The following is a 12,236-nucleotide window of genomic DNA, read 5'->3' as shown; positions in this document are numbered from 1 at the left end:
TAGTACATTAAATTATCGAGAATTCAAAATTAATTTCTTTTAGACAATATTGAGGTTAAAATGTCGATATCGACATTTTTGTGCAAAAAACCTTTTGACGATCCCAATGCGGCGCCCCTTTGTGTTTCACAGATGTATACATGCCTTGCTGTTGTTTCTGGCAACATGCTAGTTGTGATGACATTTTCCCCACAAGTGTTTTCGCCCCCTCCCCCTTTTTCCCCATTTCCCTACATTTTTGTTGACCTTTAATTATCTTACACCTGTTGCCGGTACAGACCGGAATATCTAGCTTGAGGGTAACTGCCGAGTTCTTATGATTTCCTCTTTTTGAAATTTAATGATAACTACACGTTCGTGCTTTGCTCTGCCCTGTCTATGTTTGGTGTCCTGCTGTGATCCTTGCCTCTGACCCAGTGTTGCTTGGTTGTGATAGGGAATGCCGCCCTTCCTTCTTGATCTTTGTTTTCATATTTGATACAAAAAGGATCTTTGTATTATATTGTATGAACATGCATAAAACAAGAACATGTACAGTGATTCAAACCCGGCTGACGACGCATTCCATACAGATTACTAACAACTGATCACAAAACGCAACAATTTCTCTGACTCCGTCTATACCGACGTACACATTTAGAGATATATATTAATATTAAATATATTAAATATTGTTATATTTTACGTAACGGAGGTGAATTGTTATACTTTTAAAGGCTATGAATATTTTTCTTAAGGTTGATTTATTCGAAGATTATCTTATTCTCTATCATTTAACTGGTAAGTGTTGGCAATTCTGGGCACTTTTTAGTATTTTGTGAAGTTAGATACTTATTCGTTATTTATCTAACAGAAAAGAATATCTAGTTAGTCTGATAAATACATGTATCTGCTATTTATCATGTAAACACGAAAACTAACTACGAGTTAGTTGTTAGTCAGATAGATAATTATATGGTTAACTGTTGGCAGAAATATGCCACCATAAAAATGCCATAAAATAAATAAAAAAACTAGAGTGTATTTTGTATATGGTGTTTACCTTTTTGATTGATTTTTTGTGGGGGTATTGATATCGTTTGTATCGTTTTGACAACAATATTCTACAAGGTAATATAAAAGTCACCGATTTATTCATTTGAAGGCGGAAGGGTTAGTACATGTACATACAGTATATGAAATATAAAAATGAAATCACCAGATATATTTATCTCATTAATGTACATAAATAAAAAAAAATCAAATAAAGTTTAAGAATAAGAAATGAAATATTGATTTGTAACTGATTTACTCCGTGACTGTTTTTAAATAAATGTTTCTTCTTTAATGGTTCCTTTGTTATAAAGCTATAATAGAATACAATACAATAGAATACAATAAATTGAAATTTTTAACCAAATATAAAACAATGTGGAAACGTGTAAAAAATGATAAAAAAAACTTGTGTTTTTTATTTGTTCTTTACTTATAGATATAAAAGAATCACAGAGCATTTCAAATGTTAATAACAAATGATACTTTCAGGAGTTTCATATCACTAAAACGCAGTCATTCGAATATATCTTAATGTAGTTTGAAATTTTAAAGAATAAAGAACGATCAAATGATTGACTATTAACTTACAATTAAAGCATATTTTCTAATGGGGAGTCAATTTTGAATTACAATTTTTGAAAATAATTTGAATGTTTGATACCATCATACTCATCATCAACAACAACAACAACATCACATTCATCAATAGCATCACAATCATCAGTTTCATCACCTTCGCACTCCTAATCCGTGTCTTGTTTTTATTTTTCATTATGGCGTTTTTGCACTCGGTTGACCATCTCTTGACCTGTTACCTATCATTGTAGTTAAACGATCTGAGCAACAGTTTATGTGCTCCTTAAATTAATTGTAATGGTTTGTTTTTCATTCGTCATGATTGCGTTATAAAATGTTCCGATTAAATTATTATTATTTTCTTTATCATGTAGATGAAAGAATCTTTTCGTACGAGGAATTGTTACAAATATAAAGTCGCAGCCATCGTAAATTGCTCAATGTTTTTGAAGCAAATAGTTAAACTTTGGAAGAGTTCAAGAGAGTAGTGTGGGCAAATAAAACAAAATCGTGCATTCTTCGGTTCCAGGTGCGGTTAAACGGGTCATGACCCCGCCCTACCTCACGGAATTTGACGAGTACATGGCCCCTCGAAGATTTGGATATCTAACTTTCTTTTTAGTGAAATTTTCTCAGAAAACAAGTGAGAAAAACACAGCATAGATATGACACCTGGAAAACTAGTCACTTGTACATTTTATTAATATTGCTGAAAAATAACCGTTTACCTATATCAATTACTTAGACAACAACTTTGAAATACGTCTTTTTGTGATTGTTTTTAAAGATGCAGTAAACAAATTATGTAAACATATTTTTACGTCGGCTTAAAAACTAAACAGTCTATAGTTTTGTTAACGTTTTTTAACAGTATTGCTGTAAATCTCATTAAATATTGTTCATAAGTTAAAATTTTAAAAGGAAAACCCCACGGTAACACTTAAGTTCGTATACGAATTTTAACACGCATATGAAGACTATTATAATTAGCTCGTGTATGGGCTACCTCACAGTGGTAAAATCAATTGATCACAGCAAATATGAGATATTCTTGTGCAAACAGACTTTTACCGTTTTAGTTTCACGATGCATAAACCCTGTCAATCATCTCATAAAAAGATAGAATTTGTATGAAAACATCCGTAATATAATGCGGAAATATACCATTTTATTCGGACTGCTACTTAAAAATGTTTGCTGATTTTCTATTGATGTACGGAGGACCCATGATCATATCATTTTAAAATGCATCATTAAAGGAACTCCACTGAGGTTAATAAGCCCAAAACATAACATTTTTTTCACATAGATAAATATGAGCACTTTAAACAGAAATATAAATAAAATATAACTAAGAACTACACAAGAAATACATTGATAATCATATGTGCTATTCTCAGTCCGATTTGAGTGAAAAGCGTTTAAACGCTTTTCAATTTTGGGTCATTTTTCACTATTATAATAATTATTCTGGAAAAACGGAGCAAGCTAATGATCTGAAATTTCCAGTCCCGTCATGTCATAAAACCTCAGTGGAGTCCCTTTAAGGAATCATTTGAAAATGAAAATTTGTATCTGAATTATTTTGTATTTGTGAAGCAAAGTATTTGAAAGGAAGATTTTCACCTATCTTAAGATGTTTTGAAACTGCAAGTGTTTTCTGTTGATATTGTTGTTGTGGCTACTGATGTTCATTGTTGTCGTCGTCATTGTTGTTCAGAAGATCCGTATTTTCTGTGAAGCCAATCAACATAACATTATGTCATTTCCACGAGTGTGTTTTATAAAATATTTCATTTGTATGTCAATTTGTATTTAAACATTCGTAAACAATAATGAATGTATCACATATCTCTAAAATTATATCATTTAAAAATCGATATCAATTTCGTAAGTAAAAATATCAAGAAGAAGGGAAAATTTGGTATGGATGATTATGTACATAAATAAATGCAATACAATATTATAACAATATACTAAGTTTACAGCAACGGCCAACAGGAAATAAATACGACAAAAAGATTAAGCGCAATGCTATTTTGCAAACTACATGATAGAAAATGTCTATAAACAGTCTGTTTTGTGGTAATCCTTTTTTATAAACAGAAAAGCTGATAAAATGACAATAAACCGTCATTTCGTAGATAACGCCCTATAAAAAAAGCAATAATATATTTCTAAATTAAGTATGAAATCGCAGATGTTAACTATATGTATGGCTCGGTTAAGCATCAACAAATTATCGTAAACCAGAACAAATATATGATTATTAACAGACGAAATTAAGAACAAGGGAAATGTTCAAGGTTAAACATTTATTATCTCTTTTAAAAATCAAAAAGTTCAATATGAAGCGCAGATGCCGCTATTTACAAAATAACATTTCTCTAATATGCGATATTTTATTATGTTTGTGCCAGATTCTAAATAAAAGGTTGACCCAGTGATTGAAGTGTCTAGTTCCTGGAAGCGAATGGTTAGATTAAGCTACAGGCGATGTTTATAATAAAGCTTAAATAAACAATATTTGATTTAGGATTCTATGTTGTGTTCTATGCATCTGCAAACAAATTTTTTTAATTGTTAAATTCTTTATCTTACAGAGGGATATTATTTCATGTATAATGAATATAAGTTTTAATATATCAGTGACAGCACAGGTTTTAGTCAAATTTCTGCATTGCCCGCTGTTAAAGTGCTGCTACATGTATATAAAGTACATGCGTGCGCGCTTCAATAATTACAAAGAAGAACGATTTGAATAAAAGAATTTTATTCCTCGAATTTATCCTTCTAACATAATAGACATGTTGCTTAAATATGAAATTATATGCAGTCTTCTATAACTATTTCAAGAATAAATGACAAACAACATAAAAACGAAGTGTTTTAATGATTGTATGTAATTATGTTCTATGTACAAATTACACCTATATATAACATTATCAGAATCACTATTATGTAAGAACAGAAACCCTTTTCTGTTGTATAAATTCAGAATATAAAACATGTTTTTTCCGTAAATTGTTCTAAATTTTAATTTCCATCAACGTTTTGAAGAAAAAATATCGAAAACTATAAGTTTGATTAACAAACAACTACAAGAATTGTTCAAGGTTTTTTGTTGGTAGTTTTTATTCCGATTCACAATCTGAGAATATGTCTATGACCCCAACACAAACATCACCGATAGAATCAAACAGTTGTTTCGTCGCTTCTGGGCTTAGATCTATACCTTTCATGCCGACACTTTGTAACCACGCAAATAAACTACCCTTACTAACAACCCCCTGAAAAGCAACATCATATTTATAAATAAGTGTTTTGTTATAGTGATTTAATTACTGTATTCTGTATCGTTTAATCGGAGAATCATCTGTTCAGTTTTCTTTGAAAGGAGATTGCATATATCTTATCTTATATCTTATCTTATATCTATATCTTATATCTTATCTTATGTCTTATTTTATGTCTTATCTTATATCCATATCTATATCTTATATCATGTCTAATCTTATGCCTTATCTTATATATTATCTTATATCTTTATCTATATCTTATCTTATCTTATCTTATGTCTTATCTAAACGAAAATGGAAATTGTTCGTATTAACTATTGAAGCTAAATCAGAACAAATCTATAATTTATACATACGATATAGGACATCCATTTAGCTGCTATTGAACCAGCTACTATTCCAGCAGAGCCGAATCCTAGAGCACTGAGAATATAAGGAGATGCGGCTATAGCCCCACCTATCGCTGCGTAACATGCTAGTTTCTTTTTACTTAATCCTTCATCTGTAATACATATGCTTAAAAATCTAATAATCAATGTGAAAAAAGTTCATGCGCGGAACTTATTAGGGACAACTTATGATTTGCAACAACATGTGGCCGGTTCGATCCTGGGATGATGTGACTTTTTTTCGTGACAACTTATGTCGAACATAGAGATTTACGGTCATTTCTCTCCATCGCTGATTTAGGAATCCTCGAATCCTCTGGTATTCGTACAGGTATACGGAGAAAATGGCAATTATTGGTTAATTATCAAGGAAAGCCGGTAAGGGTGACTGTTCACCGACTTTTGACCAAAAGATGTGTGAAATAGGCATAAAGTCTAGACAAACAAACAAAGTATTATGATATGAGTCAAATAAGACAAAAAATACACTTACCAAAACGAAATCAAAAACGTTTAAATTGAAAATATTGAGGTGTTTTATATCAACATGTATGTTTGATCATGTGAATGATGTATATAGAATTTATTTGATAGCTCCACGACTACTGCGGTTCTTGTGTACACATTTATTTATTTATTTATTTAATCATTTCTATTTAGATAAATGTTCTCCTCGAACATTAAGAACTTATCTTTTTCACATGTTGGGATATTCTTCTTCCATTTGCCATTTACATCTTTCCTGATAACGTGACATCCATTTGGACTGTACCCTTTATTGCAGTCAAGGATACATCTCATGACATTATTTTTCACATCCAAGCGCCATTTACTATTCACAGCTTGATCATTGTCTTCAATAATAGTTTACATAAGTGTTTGTTATATTTCTTTTAAAAAGTTACTTATGCATATTGTAGTCATAGACTATTTTAGAAATTACATACCCAAAACAGTGATTTTATCGCTAAATAAAATCACATTTAGGAGTTCGGATGCGAAGAATTATATCACGAGGGCGCAGCCCGAGTGATAAAATTTTGCGCATCCAAACGACAAACGGTGATGTGATCAAGCGATAAAATGACATATTTGAATATATTATATCGATTCTGACACGACATCAATAAATAAATGCTGCCATACCTGATATCAAGCTATTAAATCGTGCCAGGTTTGTTTCCGTACTTATTTTCAGCGCGTTACATTTTTAGTGGTTACGTCACATGTATAATGATTATGTCACATAAAAATATCAACATCGGTCCTTATATATAAATATTAGTTTTTAAAGTATTGTAATGTTACATCGAAATAGTTAAAGCTTTTAGAATTAGACGTTGAGTCGTTGAGTCGTTTGGTAATTTGTGTCAATTGCCGTTCAGGATCAGAAAATTTAAGGGTTTTCTAGAAAATAAATTTTTTATAGGTTAAACCGAGTGTGTAAAAGAAGTTACTCTAGTTAATTAAGATGTTAACTAGTTACGTTAAAAGCATCCGAGTAGCTGGCAGCTGTGGCATTTTACACCAAAAATGTTGTTTTGAAGAAAGATAAAGTACTCACCCGGACAAAACGCTTTTGCTGTCATTGGTTTCACTATCCGATCTTCAAAATCTTCAAAATCTAGATCAACAAAAAATGTATCTACGGTCACATTCAGAGTTAAAAGTATTATCAAAGCTATGTAAATACTTTTAACTGCCATTTTAGCTGTTAAAGTCGAAAGATTTATACACGGCTATTTAGAAACGAATTAACACCTTAATAAAACATTTTATGTTTTAAACTCGTCTAGCCTTGTCAATATTGTTATCGATTTTAATCGTATTTCACATTGGCCTTTTTCACAGTCAATTCAATAGTTTCTCAAAATCATTCAATAGGTGCATTATTGCATTTTGTCACCGGATATCTATTTAATATTTCTATATTTAAACAGGACAGAAAGAACGATATTTTATGTTACAATTTTCTATAAAAAAAGTATTTGAAAAAATTATATAAACTATGGTGGCATATTTTTGCCACCAGATAACCTGATAACTAACTAGTTAATTAAGAGGTTAACTAGTTACGTAACTAGTTAATTTTTTCAATAAATAAAAGCTCATAACGGGAAATAAATGCATATTAGTGCCTACAACTGCCATCCATTTATTATTTTACCAGCTTAGTATTTACGTAACTAGTTAACCTCTTAACTAACTAGTTTATTAAGAGGTTAACTAGTTACGTATTCTGTAATTAGTTAACCTCTTAATTAACTAGTAACTTAAGGTAGAACACCCCTAATTGGTACCATAAGGAACTGTAAAATTGACAACATAGGATTAGGACAGTTATATAAATATGCATTAAATGTCACCTGTATGCAAAATTAAACAAAATTTACCGTGTGGTTTATGAGTTTTGGACATTTTTCTGAAGTAAATGTTTGCCATTAGGATGGCTTTTTTCAGAAATGAGGATACTCTAAACAATCTATAAGTTCATCATTATGAAAAATGTTTTCCTATTGCTAATTTTTAAGTATGGGTAAGAGTTTGTATTAAGACGACCGCAGGGAGTCTTATCAAACTCTTAAGGCCTCAACAGACGGTAGGATTTTGAAGTACAACACCAATTAAAACTAAGATGTACAGGCAATTCTAACACGACTCGCATTTTCCCTATTGAACATAGAAGAACCGAAAGTGTGTGTTATTATGCTATAAAATCACTGTTTGACGTTCTATATTTAGACAAGTGACGTAATCATAATACACGTGACATAACCACTAAAAATGTAACGCGCTGACAATAAGTACGGAAACAAATCAGGCGCAATTTAGCTAAATATCAGGTACGGCAGCATTTATTTGTTGATGTCGTGTTAGAATCGAAATAATATATCAAAATCGGTGATTTTATTGCTTGATAACATCACTGTTTGTCGTTCGGATGCGCATCATTATATCACTTGGGCTACGCCCTCGTGATATACTTCCTCGCATCCAAACTTCAAACAGTGATGTTATTGAGCAATAAAATCTAAGTTTGGGATATATTATTTCTTAAATCTTAATGTGTGAAGGCTACTATTTCCTGATTTCAGAAACCTTTAGGGCCCGTCTACACCTATCCAAGTCTTGAATGCAAGTATCATATTCTCTTGTATTGCATAGTGTAGACACCCTACTTGAATGAGTTTTAAAGAGAAATTATGTGACATCCAAGAAGACAATTCCTTGCAAGAAAGTTAGAACACGATCTATTTTTCTACAAGTTTTTGGCTGTCAAGACACTGATAACACCGGTTTGACACAAAACATGTGCCCTGAAGGTGCGATAGTGTTGTTTCTTTATTATTTTCTGACTTTTTTTGTTACTGATCTGTAAATTTTGATAAGGGCCCGTCTACACCTATCCAAGTCTTGAATGCAAGTATCATATTCTTTTGTATTGCATAGTGCAGACACCCTACTTGAATGAGTTTTAAAGAGAAATTATGTGACATCCAAGAAGATAATTCCTTGCAAGAAAGTTAGAACACGTTCTATTTTTCTACAAGTTTTTGGCTGTCAAGACACTGATAACACCGGTTTGACACAAAACATGTGCCCTGAAGGTGTGACAGTGTTGTTTCTTTATTATTTTCTGACTTTTTTTGTTACTGATCTGTTAATTTTAATAAGGGCCCGTCTACACCTACCCAAGTCTTGAATGCAAGTATCATATTCTCTTGTATTGCATAGTGTAGACACCCTACTTGAATGAGTTTTAAAGAGAAATTATGTGACATCTTAGAAGATAATTCCTTGCAAGAAAGTTAGAACACGTTCTATTTTTCTACAAGTTTTTGGCTGTCAAGACACTGATAACACCGGTTTGACACAAAACATGTGCCCTGAAGGTGTGATAGTGTTGTTTCTTTATTATTTTCTGACTTCTTTTGTTACTGATCTGTAAATTTTAGTAAATGTAAATATCTTGGTCTCAGGAACAGATCAATACGCTGAAACACAGAAGAGCAAAAAAAAAGAAAATAAAAAAATCAGTTTTTCAAGTAGTTAAAATGGATTTTAAATGATCTTGTTCATTTAGTGAATAACTTTCATCAAATAAAGAATTTGCATCAATTTATCAGCTCAAAAAATATTTTTCTCACATGTTCCATTATTTTAAAAGAATGTACACATTTCAATTTCATTTACTCCATTGTTTTTAGCTAATTGCATCATTTTCCCGCTTTTTTTTATTTACATATTTTACAGAAACATGATAGTAGGTATAAATCCTGGGCAATCTTAATTAGACATTTCAGTAAAAATTGTGCCTGATAAAATATTGAAAGGGCCATCCATTTAGCTTATCTAAATGTGACATGTAAGAAACTTGAATAGGTGTAGACGCAGCCTTAGTAAATGTATACAATATCTGAACAGATCAATACGCTGAAACACAGAAGAGCAAAATAAAAAGAAAATAAAAACATCAGTTTTTCAAGTAGTTAAAATGGATTTTTTAAATGATATTTTTCATTTAGTGAATCACTTTCATCAACTAAAGAATTTGCATCAATTTATCAGCTCAAAAAATATTTTTCTCACATGTTAAATTATTTTAAAAGAATGTACACATTTCAATTTCATTTACTCCATTGTATTTAGCTAATTGCATCATTTTCCCGCTTTTTTTATTCACATATTTTACAGAAACATGATAGCAGGTATAAATCCTGGGCAATCTTAATTAGACATTTCAGTAAAAATGTGCCTGATAAAATATTGAAAGGGCCATCCATTTAGCTTATCTAAATGTGACATGTAAGAAACTTGAATAGGTGTAGACGCAGCCTAATTAGTCTAGATGTAAGGGATAGGACATGTTCTATTTTGAAAATCTTGTCGTACAGATTTTTATAGACCTCCCACAATGACAAGTAACAGATTACCAAATTATCTCCTGATAGTGGGTGTAATGAATGAAATTCCAGAACAATTAGGGCTAAAAGGTAAACATAGTTGTAATATGGGGTAAAAATGATGTTGAAAAACTTTTCAGGGAGACCCAAAGTTGTGTTATGTTCGAATCCCAAATTATTCCGAAAATGATTATGTCACGGTATTGAACTGTTCTCTTATTAGGGGAGGGGAGGTAGTTTGTAGGCGGCCAGATAGCTTAGTTAGTAGAGCCGCAGTACGGTATTCCGAGGGTCCAGGTTTGAGCTAGGTCAGGCTTCACATTGAAAAAAAAAATATATATATATTCTTTTAAATAGAGGTGTTTCAATCATCACTCATGGCGAAAAAAAGTATTTAGTGAGTAAAGTATGTAAAGGATCAAAGTAAAGGGATCCTTTTTAGGGACATCTCAGATGATTCCTACAGTGTAGAATTACCGTCTGAATGCAAGTGTTGTATAGCTTTGAAATTTGTACATCTTATCTCTAATTAGTGCTGTACAACTAAATCCTACTGTCTGTAACTGCAAATCGGCTCTTACAACTTGATATCAGATAAAAATATAGCAAGTGTCACCTCTTTAATTAAGCATAACATTGTTTTTCCCCAGCAGTCACGTACAAACAATGATGGGGTCCAATTACTTAATCTGGCAAGTAAAACAATGAGTTTTCAACAATACCTAGGATTGTTAATGCAAATTATTCCTGTCATATGAAACAAAATAATGTTTTGCTTACTTTCTCTAGAAAATATAAACAGTCAACAATTAATAATTGACATTTTTCTTAGAGTTAAAAGGATATCAAAAAGTTTCTGTGTACTCATTTGTCTCTGCGAGCTGAGCTCCACCTGTATTATCTATGAAATAAATTTGAATGTATCCTCACATCGCTACAGTGTTTATCAGCCTTTTTTAGAAACACCTAAACTGGCTAAATAAACTATGCCAATCATAATTTTCACTATCAGCACTGGTTTCTTCATGAAAAAAGCGGCTACACTAATTACTGCCGAGTAAGAGCCGATTTGCAGTTATGAAACATATAATGACATTTAGGTAACAAATTAAACAAGCAATTGATTGTTTTTAAACGAAATTTTTTTAATATGTATACAAATGTAACCCTACCCCACCCACTTTTAACACTTATTTGACCATTTCCTTAATGTAAAAAGCCTTATTTAAAATATCCCTAAAATTTTCCACAATGAGGGGCTGTTTTCAAAGTTTGCCCAAATTTTCTTGAATGTATTTTGGTTGGTCTTGCAAAATATAAAATACTTTTACCGTGTAGTTTTTATTTCATTAAACTTTGAAAATATCTGGTATCATATTTGCTATTAAATTTGGCAGTATCTAGTAAATAAATACCTAAAATAATTATATAATTAAAATGAAACACTTTTTTCTACCATTAGGGGTCTGAGAGATTAATAAAAAAGTTAAAAAGAAAGAAAAAAAATGTTGCCCCTTCTGGGGTTTGAATCCACGCCCCTCAGTTTCAATACACTTGAAAGTGATTCTAGCCTATTTGAATACTCTTCAAAGTGGAGAGTGCATAAGGGGTGCACTATCTTAAGTGATTAACTAGTTACGTAACTAGTAAACCTATTAATTAACTAGTTAGTTAAGTGATTAACAAGTTACGTATAATTTACGTAATAAAACTTTGTTCCGCGGGGGCTCGGAGCGAGATTGAAGAAATTAATGGCGGGATCGCAGGATGAATACACGCTAATTAGCGGGGGCGCGGGCCAAAGGTTAATAAATATAACTTCGCCGCGCGCCCCCGCTAATAAGCGTGTTTTTGTCCCGCGACCCCGCCAAGCGAAAAATCGATAGTAAACGAGTTAAATGGCGGGGGCGCGCAGCGAAAACACGCTTATTGGCGGGGGAGCTAATTAGAGTGTTTTCGTCCCGCGACCCCGCCGTTTGATTTCTTAAATCTCGCTCTGCGCCCCCCGCGGGACGAAGTTTTATTTATTAAAC

General features: G+C 31.9%; 1 long non-coding RNA gene across 1 annotated transcript; it reads right to left on the bottom strand.

The window, feature by feature from the left end:
• Positions 1 to 4,487: 4,487 nt before the first annotated feature.
• On the bottom strand, positions 4,488 to 7,130 carry LOC132739654 (uncharacterized). Its single transcript, XR_009627035.1, has 3 exons — positions 6,864 to 7,130; positions 5,267 to 6,153; positions 4,488 to 4,901 (listed from the first exon to the last, which is right to left on the bottom strand). It is a non-coding gene; the product is annotated as an uncharacterized LOC132739654 (long non-coding RNA).
• Positions 7,131 to 12,236: the final 5,106 nt, after the last annotated feature.

This window comes from Ruditapes philippinarum, unplaced genomic scaffold, assembly GCF_026571515.1.
Source record: "Ruditapes philippinarum isolate M1 unplaced genomic scaffold, ASM2657151v2 ctg5015_1_1_1_1, whole genome shotgun sequence".
Classification (NCBI taxonomy): Eukaryota; Metazoa; Mollusca; class Bivalvia; order Venerida; family Veneridae; genus Ruditapes; species Ruditapes philippinarum.
Note: the sequence above shows the minus strand (reverse complement) of the source record. Positions and strands in the feature narration are given on the sequence as shown.